This window comes from Equus przewalskii, chromosome 20 (assembly GCF_037783145.1).
Source record: "Equus przewalskii isolate Varuska chromosome 20, EquPr2, whole genome shotgun sequence".
Lineage (NCBI taxonomy): Eukaryota > Metazoa > Chordata > Mammalia > Perissodactyla > Equidae > Equus > Equus przewalskii.
In genome coordinates, this window is record NC_091850.1 from 42,719,015 (window position 1) to 42,735,341 (window position 16,327).

General features: G+C 36.7%; 1 long non-coding RNA gene across 2 annotated transcripts in view; it reads right to left on the bottom strand.

Moving 5' to 3' along the window:
* Nucleotides 1–9,703: 9,703 nt before the first annotated feature.
* Nucleotides 9,704–16,327, bottom strand: part of LOC139077945 (uncharacterized) — a 224,472-nt gene continuing 217,848 nt past the window's right edge. For both annotated transcript variants that reach the window (XR_011530621.1, XR_011530620.1), the window contains exon 6: nt 9,704–10,979. This is a non-coding gene — a long non-coding RNA (uncharacterized lncRNA). The remainder of the gene's footprint in view (nt 10,980–16,327) is intronic.

Sequence of the window (16,327 nt, forward strand, 5' to 3'; positions counted from 1 at the left end):
TCACCAGTCAACTGGCGGTCACGTCCTCTCAATGACCTCCAACACTCACAAAAGGAAGAGGGAAAGAAACAGGCATACATTTGTTAAAAATCTAGCCTACAGGCAACACTGCTGATTAACACTGGGTTGAAGTGGTATGTCTTGGCTAATTTACAGACCTGTAAGCAAAAATACCTCTCTCACTTTTAAGCTGATCACCAGTATTGACAACTTTTATGCATTTTTTGTTTCCTAATCTACAAATAAGACACACTAGTGCTGCCTAACAAGTAAATACACTTGGAATGTGAGTAATCAAAAATATACACGTATACACTTACAAATGCACAAGCACATCATATTATCTCCTTTTTATTAGCTTAAGATTGAATGCCTCTTTGAAGAAACAGTGTGTATCTGTTTTTAATCGCTTCTTTTCAGGTAGGTTAAATCTGAAAATATACACTTAAAAAATGTATTTTTTAGGAGACCAAAATAAGTTACTTTCTTTTATAACCATGGAGAACAGATAATATCCTGAAATAGTCCACTCTTGGAACTAGAATTTATATTTCATGTACGTAAATGGAATGATGCAGTATATACTCTGTTTTATGTATGTGCCTATTATTGTATGCCAATCGTAACTCAATAATCTGTTTAAAAGTAGAGTCTATCACGTAAGGCAGTAGAAAGTGAAAAAAAATAAGCTTTGTAAGAGGATGGAGAATAATGAGACGTTGTCTCTGCTTTAGATGGCAGTGACTTTTTTCTTTTATTTTTAAAGGTTGGCACCTGAGCTAACATCTGTTGCCAATCTTCTTTTTTTTTTTCTTCTTCTTCTCTCCCAAACCCCCCAGTACATAGTTGTATATTCTAGTTGTGAGTGCCTCTGGGTGTACTATGTGGGAGGCCACCTTAGCATGGCCTGATGAGCAGTTCCATGTCTGTGCCCAGGATTCAAACCGGTGAAACTCTGGGCCGCCGAAGTAGAGCACCAGAGCTTAACCACTCGGTCACGGGGCCAGCCCTGGTAGTGACTTTTAGAACACATCTTTAATCTATATTTAAGTACACTTTTATAGGAGATACCTCTGCGTATTTCTAAACTTTATTTATAGCAACAAAATTCTTTGTATCAGTAAGAATTCTGCACTTAAACATAGGAAGAAATTAGGCAATAATTTTCCTTTGGTCCAGACTAGAATTATCATACACTGCATTATAGCAATAACAATAAAAATGAATGTATATGTATATCATACACATATACATACCTACAAATGTATGCATATGTATATGGGTCTATTTCCTCGTGTGTAAGACATATACATATGGAGAATACTTGATATACTTAACCTACATGAGACTTATAACTAAGCCTCAAATGGTGAAGAAACGTGTGGACTTTTTTCTCTATCTATATTTACATGTTGAATGTTTTGTATATAAAAAATTTATTCAGTAAAGTAAAATGAAGGTGGAAAGGCTTCTCAACATCATTATTACTAAACTTACCTCAAAGCCATACTTTCTATACTGGCTACATAGAATAGTACATTAGTGCCTCACCCGAAGAATGCACAAAATAGAGCTAAATTACATATACTAATTTCAAGGAAATGTGAAGATTTTTCTTACATTCATTCATGTATTCATTTAATAAATAATTTTTGAAGGATTATTATGAATTAAAAATTGTGATGGGTGGGAGAAGTTAATTACATAATCATTTAAGTTACTGTGTTGTCATAAATACTACAGTAAGATATAGTAAATGCAGTAGAAGTTCCAAGAGAGGGGTACAATTATTTCTTCTAGAGATTTGGACATTCATCTTTGAGGGCAATAAATCCAACAATAAAAGAGAAAATGTATAGTATTTCAACAGAAGTCAAAATTATTGAATTATTAGTTCATAGAATTAGAAAGAATAACTACTTCCATATAACTAGGGACAACATAATTAGAGAGGTGTTGAATAAGTCCGCTTTATTAGTAAGCAAATCTTGAGTAATAGATAAAAGTGAAAACAATTCTGATTATGTATCAAAGAGACAAATGTCTCACTTATTGCTGACATAAGAAGCCTGTTAATGCTATCCTGAGATATCAAGAAGTATAACTTTATAAAACATTTAGTTTCAGATTGCCCACCAAATGGCAATGCTGCTTACCTGCTCTAATAACATCCTCTACTTCTTCAAATCATGTATTAGAATCATGTTGAAGTCTATGCTAAGGAATTTGTGTTTTTTTTGGTAGGCACTGGAAATCATTTAAACGTTCTTTCAGCTAGGAAGTGACATGATCATAAAATATCCTACCTAGGAATATTATTCTGAGACAGATTTAAAGAATGGAATTAAAGAGAGAGAGATTGAAGCCCAGAGCACAGTCAACAGGGTATTTCCGTACCGTAGGTGGTAGGTAATAAGAGCACATCTCTTATGACAAATAAGAGCTAAATAGGAAAGGATAAGATATCTCAGAAGTTTTGAATCTGGATTACTTGTAGAATGATAGTCATATTAAAAAATGATGTAAATTTAAGAGTGAAGCTGTGTTTGGCTTTTGTTGATTTTTCTTTTGCTTTTAAGAAAGAAAAAAATGAGTTCAAGGTTGGATGTGAAATGATAAAGAGAAGAATATCCAAGTAATTTTGATAATAAGTCTTAATATTTTTAACTGCTTATTATGTTCTAGGCACTAACCTAAGTTCTCATTTGCTGCTTATCACAAACTCATTTTTCAGATGAGGCAACTGGAACCCAAAGAAGTAACGTGCCCAATGTTAGTTAGCTCATCAATGGTACAACCAAGACTTGACTCCAGATATTCTGGCTAGAAGAGATTGTGTTCTCGTTCAATTTACCATCCACAAATAGATATCTCAAGAAGGGCTTAAGGAAAGAGTCAGAGCTGATGAACACTTAGACTTTGGATAGAAGAGAATAGTTGAGTATGAGAAGTTAGAGCAGCCATTCTTAACAGTGACCAACTGTGCAGCTTTATAATCTGATTCATGGGTCCAAACACTGAGGATCCTTGATCCACAGGTTTTGAGCAGAAACTGACATTTCTATTTAAAAAAAAGATCCACAAATAATTCTTATTCACAGCCAGGGTGAGAATCACAAATGTAGGAAGGGGAACGTAGAGAGCAGAAATGTAAACTTTAAGAAACATCCACATGCATTAGGAACACTTTTAATTATGTCATTAATTCTGTACACTATCCCTATAGCTAAGTTTATCAAGGAATAACCAAGTTTAAGCTACATCCGTGGTTACACAATTTCTAAATTTTGACACAGGATTCTAATCAAAGTCTGACAAAGTTCATATTTTTCCCACTAGTCTGCTGTTTCTTTGAGACTGTGTTTTCAGAGACCTCTAAAGAGTTGACTTGGGGCCAGCTTGGTGGAAGGAAGCAGAGAAGATTAAAAGAATGCAGAACAAGGACAGCTTGAAGGCCTCCATCCACTACCTTCTTATATTTCAATCACAGCATCTCTGCTGTTATATACTGGGATTCTTTCTAATATTTATTGTAAAATTGGACCCAATTGTTAAAAAGAGTTTGAAAGTTACTGAACTAAGTCAAGAGAAAGTAGTAGTAATGACAGCAGATAGGGGTGTTCAGAAGATATTAGCATTTTAGATATGTAGGAAGGCTTATTTGCAGAATAAAAACGGAAAAATTCACAAATTCTATCAACTATGAGAATAATTGAAAGATTGAATAGGATATTCCCAATGAAGCAATGATATTGATGCTGCTGCTGTTTATCAGAGAAATCACAGTTCTCACATAATGAATAATCTTCCCTCTGCCTCTCATGATAAGGATTCTCATGCCTTCTCTCCCGTTATCCCAACTCAGAATCTTGTCTTCCCTCAAAGAAGCAGAATTCCAACTGAGCAGACCATCAATGCAGTTAATATTGTGATTTCCATTTTTCTCTTTTAGTGGGCATGATAAACACCAACAACATACCTGTAGCTGGTAAACAATGAGAACCATATCCCAGTAGATGTCTTAATACTTGGCCAAATTTCTCCCATCTGACCTATATTACACTTTTTAAGTGAATTCTAATTAAATGCCAGCTTTGATGAACATAGTCATCGTAAAATAAATGCAGTATTATTAGTAAAATAGCCAGTTTAGGACATTAGTGTTACACAGAACTGTTAAGGTTGCTTTTTTGGCAAGACCTGTCTTCTTATTTTGGAGAATTGGAACATAAGCATGAAGCCACAAACAAGAGAATAAGAATGAGAATAATAAATTATGGAAACCAGAACTAATTGTGTTTTAGGGGGTTAACAGAATATTTTTAAAAAAGAGGAGAGAAGAGCTGGTTTTCTGTTTGTGCAATGCTGAGATGAATTACCCGTGACCTTATGTAAACCGAACTCTTATATTGACCTGTTGAAATGGAAAAGCTTGTAACCATGGCAACAGAGGACAAGTAAAATGGGTTTTGCTGCAGTTATAAATAAGGTGGAGAAACCAGTAGACTTTTCCTCCCTCATTCTGTGATAAAGACAACACGTAAAATTAAAAACACCCTTTTTTAAATCTATGTTTATTTCTAGTCATAAAATGCACGTCATATTTTGGGAAAAAATTTCCACAGAGGCAGACTGTGATGTACAAGGTGGAGAGGAAGGGAGGTTAGAGGGTGGGGACTGAGGGGAGTGAAGAAGAGAGAGAAGGATACAGAAGGTCTTAGGCAATGCCAATGTTTGAAAATTCATTCTTTCTTAGATGCGTGCCATACATAATTGCAGTTCAGGGTTGCACAGAGCAGAGTACCTAAGCATACTTGAGCCAAGGTGAAGAAAACAAAAATCATCAAGCTGTTTCAAATTGGTACGCTCTTTCTCTTTTATCGAGCATATAAAATGACATAAGTGTAGCATGTTTGTATCTATATCCAATCCTACTATGTTCTAAAACCTGTGATAAGTGATAATGCTCTATAAGGCTCCGAAATAGGAACCTATGCAGACTTAATGGCCACTATGGTTAATTCTTTTAAATCAGAATTTTCATCAAATACCTTTCAAAAATTTGAACCTCTTTCACCCAACACTTGGTGGCACTACTACTTCATAAGGCAAGTCCCTGCAAACACTTCCCGAATCTTCTGCTTCAAGGCCTTGGAAAACATCTTGTATCCCATTCTGCAATGTAATTCTTCAGCTATAATGCCTTAAATATGTGACCTGAGGCAGTAAGAAGTCTTCTGTCCCTCCCACAGCAGTACTGCTGTGGCAATTGGAAAAATAATAATCTGTTACAAGCACTAATTTTCATCACACTAGGTTCATAGAGAAGAAAAATGGAGGAAAGCCACTATAGAATAGTAATTGGGTTGATGCTCTAGAGTGCGCTAACAGAACTATCTGAGATGATGGAAATGTCCTGTGGAACACTGAGATGATGGAAGTCTATTGTCTAACATGTAGCTATTAGCCACATGTGGCTATTGAACACTTGAAGTTAGCTACTGCAATGGAGAAACTGAAATTTAAAAAAAAATTAATTAAGTTCAACTTAAATTTCAATAACCACAAGTGTCCATAGGCGACCATGTTGGACTGCACTTGGATCTTGCTTTGCATAGACCTAATCTGTTGGCTCAAGAAAGTTGATTCAAGAAAGAGGGCAGGAAGCGATGCAAAGTATGATTAAAAAAAAAAAAAAAGTGGTGACACTACCCACTCCCCAGTTAGTGAGGAAAAATAAAACAAAATTAAACTAATCTCTGATATAATAAAATCAACTCATTATTCTTTCCCCTGTCACCTAAGAAGGAGAGGAGTGTTTTCTTTGCAGTCATGTATAAACCAATTAGGTTTGCCCTCTAAAAACTTCTGCATTTCAAATTTTTTTCACCAGCATAATAGTTAAAAAAGAAGAAACACATTTAGTGACTATCACTTTGAATTGTGCAAGCCTAAGTATGGTTCCATGCAGCACTCAGCCCCATCCTGTGACATGGACTAAAGTGCAGAATAAAGCTTTCCAAACTAGTTCTTCTTATTCCATTGAGTGCTAAACAATTTGAAGAGATGGATGTCACACAGTGAGTTGCAACAGTGAGAGGGATGATTCAAAGATGCAGTTTGTCCCCAGAAACGAGGGCATATTTGGAAGGAGAATGAGAATGGTGATGCTCATAGTGCTATCATCCATGTGCCTTAGACTGAAGTACCCCCTTCATTCTAGCACTAATTTCTCCCTTTACTTCCTTATGAGGCTTATTCAAGTTATATTAAACTGGATTCTGTCTTCCTTATTAGGAGTTAGGCTCTCAGAGGAAAAGCGCTGGTCTTTTTGTTTTCACATTTTTTGCAACCTCTGACCCCTAACCCTACACCTCTGTGGTGACTCTTTTCCTACCGGCAGAGAAGGTGAAGCGATTAGGAGAATTGAAGTGTCACAAACAGGAATTCCTCTATTATAAAAGCAATGTGCCAATAACAACCTCCTAATAGTGACAGTGCAATTACTCTACTGACAGTTATGGAGGTGGGGGAATTACTGCCAGAATCTTGTAGGAAATCCATTCTGGGTTCTAAATTTGAGCAACTGTATTGCTGTGATAAGAAATACTATGGCATATCAAAAGTGACTCTACAGGTAACTGGTTATTTTAAAAAATTTTATTCTGCAGCTCTATTACTTGCATTTATTAAAAAAATCTTTCTGAGACGATATTATGTTTGTCATTCATCTGTTTCCTGTTGACTTCAGCTGGTCAAAATCTGTACTCTATTCCTACGGACCATATGCCGAGACTACTCCCCCACTTTCATCACATAAAAATTTTCCTTTTTCTCTTCCACCTCCTTATAAATAATCTTTTCTGTTTATAACCCATTTCTGTTCAAAATAGGTACAGAATGGACTTGATGATTACTTTGCATCTTCACAATTATTTCTCACATTTTCACTAATATTTTCATTGATCATTTTCTGTCTTCATCATGCCACCAATCATATGTCTCTAAGAATCACTGAATTTTAGAACTCACACGGATTTAGACATCTATTGGTTAAACACTTTTTTAAACTAGGATCAATTAACTTCCTGAAAATTAAAGAAAATTTTTGTTTGTTTGAGGCTATCTATCAGTAAGAACCCATTTGATTGAAACCCCACCAGCTGCTCAAATGGAGAGAATTAATATAAGGAATTAGCAACTAAGTATAAAGGGTGAAAAGAAAATGCCAAGGTACCTATCATGGAGGTAGCAGCTATAAGAAACAGCCACAAGCAGTAATATTTAGGAAACAAGGGAAAAATGGCAAAAACGTAGAAGTTTAGAGCAGAGTGCCCTCAGAACTGAAACTCAGATCTCTCAGGAGGGGCTGAACTGGTGTCCCAGCATGGGAGGCAAGATGAGAGTGATTCTGCAACTGTTGGCAAAATTGCTACTGGATTCAGCTGCTACTATGGAAATAACTGCTGCCACCAGGATGAGGAAATGTAGCAGTGATGCTCAGAGAAACTACAAGCAGACAGGAAGGCCTTGTGAAGCAGACAGGAAGTCCACGTGAAGCCAACAGGAAGGAACAAGTCTCTTCTTCCTCCTCTAGCCTTACAGCCTCCCTCTGATATCTTGTATTGGCAGAGCCAAACAGGAAGACAGTCAACAGAGCAGAAAGGCAGTGGTCTGAGTTCTAGCTCCACAATCAGTAAGCAGACTGTAGAGGGTGGGGTTGAAGGTGGGAGACAGTGGCTTAATAATCTCTCACAGTTTACATATTTTTATGGAGACAGAACCCATATTTTTATTAGTTTCCCAAAAGGACAAGTGAGTCCCAAATGATTAAGAGTCATAGAATAGTCAGAGAAGACAAAAAGACCTCATGATGCAACCAGGTTCTTTCCAGTTCTTTCCACTACTTCTTCCATTCCTCGGTTAGCTAGACTTTCTCTAACAAGAAAACATCTTAATCCAAATTTCAAAACATCATTAGTACTCAAAATACTTTAGGAATTAGGATATGGTAACCAAAAAACAAAACAAAAACAAGCAAACAAGTAAAATAAACCTTGCTCACAACCTAATTGATTCCTATATCCACAAGAAGATTTACAAATTTCCCAAAAGTCAAATTATTATTTTAGTTATAAGAAAGTCTACAACTTGTCTCTTGTATTCAAGTATTATTATTGTGTTAATAAATTAAAAGTACTTTGAACATATGAATCGTTTAACACAGCTTAATCTATTAGAACAAATTTTAAGTAATTAAGTAATATATATTCTGTTTTTTTCCTACCTAATAATGCCTGAAATAGTTCCTTTAGAATGCTGACTGTTACTAATGCATACACAGCTGCTTGGGAATGTTGGAAACTCAGAAGCAGATTAGAGGGAGAGAGAGAAAGTCAAGAGAATATCAAGGTTAAGAGTGTTCAATTGTTTGCATTGTGATGACCAATACATCATATTAGTGTTGTAGATGGTGTAGTAACCTTGAACTTGATATTCAAATGGGTCCTATAAATTATGTGGCATTCAAGTGGAACCAATATCATATTGTGGAGTGTTAAGCAGACCTTTCTAGAAATAGAGACATCAGGGTAAGTTGGAAACACTGTTTTATTTTGGAATGATCTCCAAATTTTACAAATTAAGAGGATGCTGAGAGTCTGGGAATAGGGTTGTTGTTAAGGAAAGAGCTGGAAAGAGAAAGCCTATTTGGACTCAAGCAAATGGATGCCTCATAATATCGTGTCCCTAGTCCCAAGGTAGGAACTGTAGTGGGAAGAGAAAACTCAACCAGAAGCATTGTCACATGGACCAAAGTAACTCAGGGAGGATTAAAGCAAAAGACTGCAGCTTTGCCTGTAATCAACAGCCTAGGACACTGAAAATGGATTTTGGCACAGCAAGATTAACCTATCCATCACTTGTGAAGAAGGGGCTTCTAACAATTTATGAGCTTTGTTCACAAATTGGACTGAGACTGCAAGTAACATTGAATAGAACTGGAGGAGGGAGGGACTGATGATCATAACCTCAAATCCTTGGAAAAATAATAGCTAGGCTGATAGATCTGAATGTAAAATGGAGCATCTCATTAACTGAATTGAGAAGTGAAACACCCTAGTGATTAGAATTAGAGTGTTAGCTTTGCTGCATTGGGCGAACTTCTCTGAGAATATTTCCCTACCTCACAGGCAGAGTAATTCTGTGTGGACATCTTTTCATTTATTATGTCTGAACCTTAAATGTTCTTCATATTATAGATACAGTGCATATATTTATTTGCCATGGCAGTCTCATTTACAAGATTATAAAAAGCCCCAGGGCAGGGCATATGCTTCCTTCATCTTGGAATCCTCATTACCTGGCACCCCGCCTGGCATGCAGCAGGCATCCATCCAGTTGAGTGAATTTGTTGAATTTCAATCTGTTTTCAAAACAGATTCAACTGAATCAAACAAGTGAAAATGTCCACTTGATCTCAGTGATTTCTTGTGACTCTTAGGCGATAAAACCGATTCATCAAATGCTGTATTTCAAGGTTTGAAAGGACCCAAAAGGTCTTCTATTTTACCAGCCTTTGAAATCCTGCATTCTGTTTCTTCATCTATATGTATGTGTACATACGATATGGATACAAAGTAAATATGTAGGCACACATATACAATTTACACACACACACATATGCATTTAAATTTGCATTTTATTGAGTGATTTTTCCAGAAGTTTCAATAATTGGTTTTATTCATTTGTTTAACACAGAAGACTTGTGCTCAAATTCATGTTTAAGAAGTCATAAAAAGTCAAAAGCATTAGCATTCATTAAGCTTTAAGCAAATATTATAATCATGTAATTGCTTTTAGAGAAAGGGCAATATTTATTATATAACAGAATATTTATTGCATTCTAAAACTAGTGTATGATGCATATTTTTATGCTCTCTACCCATTTGTAAATGCTGGTAATAGCAATATTACTGAGGATCCAGTAAATACATGAGTGACAGAATAACACATTAATAAAAGTGCTACTCTAAAAGTAAAACGCTAAATATATTGAGAACAAAAATAAAAAAGAAAAACAAAAATCTTATGTAAACAATAGCAATGTTTGACATTTATTTAATTTTAATGTTTTTAAGAAAGAAAAATTGAAAATTGAAACTCAAATTGAGGATTTTTTTTTTTTTGAAAATGCTATCTCCAACAATCCACATTATGAGCCATTGCCTGGACAACAAATGTTGATTCATTCCAGAAATATTGATTGACCATCTACCGACAATTTGATAGGCTCTAAAGATAAAGTCGTAAGTAAGACTAGTGAGGTTCCTGTGCTCATTGAGCTTACATTTTAGTGGGGAAGACACACAATAAATAAATTAACTTCTTAGGAATTAAGCTTCACATGAATTAACTTCCAAAAATTATAGGCCCTATAAGTGAAATAAACAGGGTACTAGAATACTGAACGAGAGCTTGTGTGACTCTAAGCCCAGGAAACAGCAAAAGATCTGAGGTAGGAAAGAATTTGGGAAAATTTGGCAAGTCTGGATACAACTGAAGCTTAGAGTGAAACATGGGAAATGCTATGAGGTGATGGTGGGGATCCTGATAGGCGTTAAAATGGCCTTTGGATTTTATTCTAGTGGAAAACTAAAGGAAATAGTTTTGAATTTGAAAAAACAATTGTGGCCATGATTCCAGAAATTTCTAAATCCTAGCACTGCCAAAAATAGAGAAAAAGAGAGAAAATGAGAGAGAACCAGCTTTACTTGGGAAATCCTAGCCAAACCCATTTCTCCATCTCTGATCAAGAATATTAGCAAATCCTCCCCTCTGATAGAACAGTCAAGCCAAGGCGGTCTGGTGTGAAAGAAGGAAGAAACTTTCCCCTTTCGTAGCTGTGTCTTTGGCCTTCACCAACAGGTCTTGTGGCAACTCATTTAATATGCTTTATCCTCCCGCGTGTTTATGTTTTCCTAAAAACAACACAAATTTAGTATGAGCAAGAGTGTTATTCGTAGGCCTATGTAAATATTTTTGCCTATGAATTTTTGTTTTGGTAGGGTTCTGTAAATTGACTATGAGTGTGGTCCATTAACAGACTTAAAAGTTATAAATTTAATTCACTATGTGTTTGGCAACCAAAAAGAAACACTTATTGGTAGGAATAATTTCCACTGTAGTGCTGGATGACAATGTACTAGACGTAATCAAACGTCTTGTCACTGGATTGCAATCAGTTCCTTGGAACTCTTTGAGAAGTTAGTTATTTAGCATCTTTTATTTCTGTGATCTGGTAACTCAGTCAGTTAGCATATATGCATGGATTGATGGATGGATTGAAAAGCTCCCTGAAGTAGGCTGGATCTCCTGAGAGAGAAACATATAAAAATTTGAGTTATTCTAATGTTTTCCTCACCTGTGTTCATCATCTTTCTGGATAGATAAATTTATCAAGTTTGATGAAGAATGGATAACTAAGAGCTGTGGGTAGAGTTAGTATACCGATCGAACACACTAAAACAAATGAGATTTAGAAAAGCATTTTTCAAATTGTCATTTCTGGAGATGTGAGGTGCTTCATGAAAAAGGAAGGCTACAAAAACAAGTGTGTATTAATGGACTTACAACGTGCTTTAGCACAGCACATGGTCTGAGAAGAAACCAAGTTAGAAGCACTGAGTTAGAAAATCCTCTTCCACAGATTTTTAAACAGAATCTACTTGTTGATTCTGACCTTTGTGCCTTTGCCCATGTTGTTCTCTGCAACTGGTCCCTCCTCTTACCCTTTCTGAGTTTTGTAGGGTCAGTTAAACTATACCAGTGGCTTGACACAATAATTCCCCTGCCAGAGGAGATGACTCTACAGGGCAGCTGTCCTCCTTGCAGCGTTCCAAGGCAGCAACCACTGTGCAGCTCTACTTTTATCTTGCTGCTTTGTCCCTTGGCCATGAGACCCCCATTTTTGCCAAGGCATTGGGAGAAAAAACCTGCCTGGGGACTCTCAATTTTCTTACCTTTGAAGACAATCACACATCCCTACTTCTCACCTTTCTCTGGACATGTGTCTGAATTAGTCACATGACTCTGCCAAATTGCAAGGAGGCTGGAAGCACACTTTCTCATTGGGCCAAGAAGGAAGGGAGAATGAGATGTTGGCAAGAACTCAAAATGTCTACCACAGTCTACAAATTTTACCCATGTTTTCATGATTAAGTCATCCATATGTGCAACTTGTAGAGAGGCTATTCCAGAAACATCCTTGCCCCAAAGAAATGCAGTTTCAAACACAGTTATAGAACTGATTGCATCTGTTCTCCTCTGAGGATGAAACAATCAAGGCGCACATTCCTATTTACTTTAATTGCTTTTCTAAATACCACCTCTCCATTCATCCATCATCACTCCCAATGTCATCCTATTTTGGTGATTAATACCCCCAGGTCAAAGCAAGACTTTCACTTTTTGGGGCCAGGTGGACTTGCAGCTCGGAATCTGGAGTCAGATGTCCTGATTTTGAATCTTGGCGCCAACACTTAATAGATACGTGACCTTGGGAAAGTTATTCAATATTTTAGCGCTACAAGTTCCCTACTTGTAAAATAGAGACAATCATAGCTTCTACTTCACTGGGTGATTTTGAGAATTGTACAAGAAAATATGTGTAAATATTACTATTATTAGTAAAAGTCCTTATATCATCGACCCTATCTTAAGATATTTCCACCACCTTTGTATGTTAACTGAAAACTGGCTTTTAACATATGAAGCTGGGTTTTTTGTTTTCTTCCATGACCCTTTATGCCACAAAGGCAGAAAACATGGAAAGTGTTCACCTTGCTCTGGGTTACCTTCTCTAAACAATTTCTTCCTCTTCCTTCTCCTCTGGGGGAAAAAAAGTCCTTCCTCTTTGACCCATATGCTTTCAGGCATGCTGTCCCTCTTCCCGAATCCTGTTCTATAACAACATCCTTGCCATCTCCTTATATTAAAGGCTTTAACTCCTGATTCCTAATGTTTCTTGGTGAGTCTAAAATCCACATGGGTGTCTCTCCATCATGTACCTCTTCTCCATCCTGTACCTCTGGATGTCAAACAATTTTTACTTCAGTTCAGTTCCCGGTTCTACTCTCATAATTATGACTTACACACTTTTATCACCAAAAATATCTTAATTTGAAATGTTCAATTTCCATACTGTCACCATTATCTTTCAACTCGCTTGTTCTTATATCCACATGTCAACAATGCTACCACCTCATCAAGATACCCAATCCATTGATGCTATTAATTTCTTACTATCAATAGCCTCCTCCTATTTTCATGTCTCTCCTTGCCCAGGTTATATTTCATGCTCAATTATTATAATTGCTCTCCTGAAGAGCCTCTAATTCCCTTACCTCCCTCTTCCTTTTTATATCTTAGTAAACAAACAAACAAACAAAAACCCTGGATGAGACCAAATACTATCCTTTTATTTTACTGCATGAGAGCATCTGAATATTTCAAAAGAACCATCATAAAACCAGCGAAGCAATTTCACTTTAAATGTTTGATAAAAAACATCAAAAGAGTTTCAACATTTCTTGGAAATGCTTTGTTGTTTCTTTAGTATTCTCTCTTTCTGGTTCTCCTTAAAAACCTGCATTTACCACCCCACCTCCTCAGGACACACACATGCAGTTGACAACCTTATTTATTCCCAGTCCCTTCAATTACAACAGTATGCACCACTTCTCTTAAACTTGCTCAATAATCCCTCTCAGGCCCTGAGTGCCTTCTTCTGTAACTTTCTCAAGGATTTCACTCTTGCCGTTATCTCTTTTCTGACCTACATCATTAATCTCTTTCATATCTGGATTATTCATAGGATCCAAATATGGTCTACTCTGTCCTATTTTAAGGATACCCTCTCATAACGTTACATCTTCCCTCCAGCATCTTTTCAATTTTAAAACTTCTCTGAACAAAAGGATTGTCTATATACAAAATCTCCAATTTCTGACATCCCATTAACTCTTAAAGATGATTCCCACACAAACTCTTACAATAAAAGTCCAGGATATTGTATCATGATGTCCAGGCAACTCCATGGTCTGCACGTTCCATATCCAGTGAATTTTTCTTTTGTTCTCACTTGGTTTTACTTCTCCACAGTCTTTGATACCATTGATTACTTTGAATCCTCTCTCTTGACTCTCACAATGCCACATTTTCCTAGTTTCGCCTCTGCCTCACTGTCCCTTTCTCGGTATTCCTTACTTGTTCCTCATTATTGTTCCAGCATCTAAATTAGGAGTTCCTCAGCATTTAGTCTATGCCTTCTTATAATTTCTCTCACATGCTTTCCTCTGTGACTCCATCCATGCACATGGCATCAGCTATCATTTATACCTTTATGACTTTTAAATTTAATGTACCCAACCCAGACAGTTCAGTGAAATTCAGACTGATGTACTCAATAGCCCTTTTGTCATCTCTACCACCTTACAGACACTTCAACATCATTAAGTCCAAAACAGAGCCCTTGATTTCCCCCTTAGAAATCCTAATAATATCTCACTTTGTCCTGCCTGGGTTATAGGATATGTTTATCCTTGGAGTTACTCAAACTGGAAGCTTTAGAGTCATCTTGTTCCTCCCTTTCTCTTACTATAATATCTCATCTACCAGCAAGCCCTATTAATTCTTTCTGTACAGTATATCTGGAATCTCTCCACTTTTTCCTACCTCTACTCTCACCTTCCCAGCTCAAAATCCCATCTCTCCTCAGCCCTGCAATTGCCTCCTCTTAGTGTGCAGGTTCCACTCTCACTTCCCAAAATCAAAGTGATATTTTGAACATATATCAGATAAAGCTATTCCAATATTTAAAAGCCTTCTTTAACTTATTAGTCCTCTAGGATAAAATAAAAACTGCCTAATGCTTTATAAGATTCTGCTTACACCGGACCCAGCCTTTCTCCCAGCCTATTTGGTAATATTATCCATGCAGCTCACTCTGCTCCTGATGCAGAGGTCTTTTATCAGCTCCATAGCAATGATCAATCCTTTCTCAACTCAGGACCTCTGCTCAAATCACCTAAACCCCTCTCTTCCCCTGGGTCTCAGTGTAGGTGTCACCTCTTTAGAGGAAACAAGACAAATGGGTTGGCGTATATTCTAGACATCCACGCAACGATCCGGTTGAAATGATCAGATCCATGGCCTGAACAGGGAACAGATTGCTTAGCTAAGATTCTTTTGTTTTTGGCCTATTCATCAACTGTATGCCTTAAGCCTCAGTGCCCTAACTATGCTTCCTGATAAAAACTGCGTAAAACCTCTATCTGGGCATATCTTGACAATACAATAATTTGAAACCTCATCGCCAACATGAACACAGGCAGAATTCAGATATAAAGCAGTTCTACGTGGACTTAAGTAATAGTAATCTGGATCATGTAGATGATGACCTTTGAACCCAATGCATAGAATTTGCAGACTTCTTAAAATTTATCTCAGCATATGCCGGTATTTTAAATTGTTATTTATTTGGCATATCAGTGAAAGAATGGAAGAAGAACATGCAGCCAATAAGCTTTTGCCAGATTATGACAGAAAAGCTCTGTCTCAACATTTGGATCTTAGAGAATCAAGAAAAAGGAATCTTATATGCACTAACCCCAAAGCCAGTATTTGGGAAATAAATAAAATACTACATCTTTTCCACAGGATTTCAGTCTGAGGAGGTGTTTGCAAAGTGAGAGAATATCCGTGTCAGAATAAAGCATAATTTCAATTTAGCAGATTTAAAAAAGAGTGAGAGACCAAGAGTCAGGAAGGGTGTTTATTTGAGTGAGAGTTTGTTCCATCATTTAATTTCTGCTGGTTAATCATGAAAGGTAGTGGCAGTGAATGAGAATAATGAATGCTGCAGAAGGAAAGTAGTACTCATGATTTAAGCATTTAATTCAGTGGTAACGGATAGGGCAAAGAGAGTCTGTAATGTTAACAGAGCTGTTCATGGCATGCCAATGATAATGCATGTCATGAAAAGGGATGGAGGTGGGAAGAGAAACTGATGACGTCATAGAAACACTAGACAAGCTGTCATTCCAATGTTCCTGGCAAGGGGAACAGAGTCAATTTGATTACACTATTTTAGAGAAACTCCAGAAAAAACCAGGGGGATGTGAAATTGACAGAGTTTTATTGCTCACTACCTGAATTGCACAGAAACATTGAGTTTAGATAGGAAAAATAATGGAATTATTAAAATGACTGCTAAGATGCCAAAGAAGTTAAACAGAAGCCTGCCATTATCTGTTTCCACCCATGAACC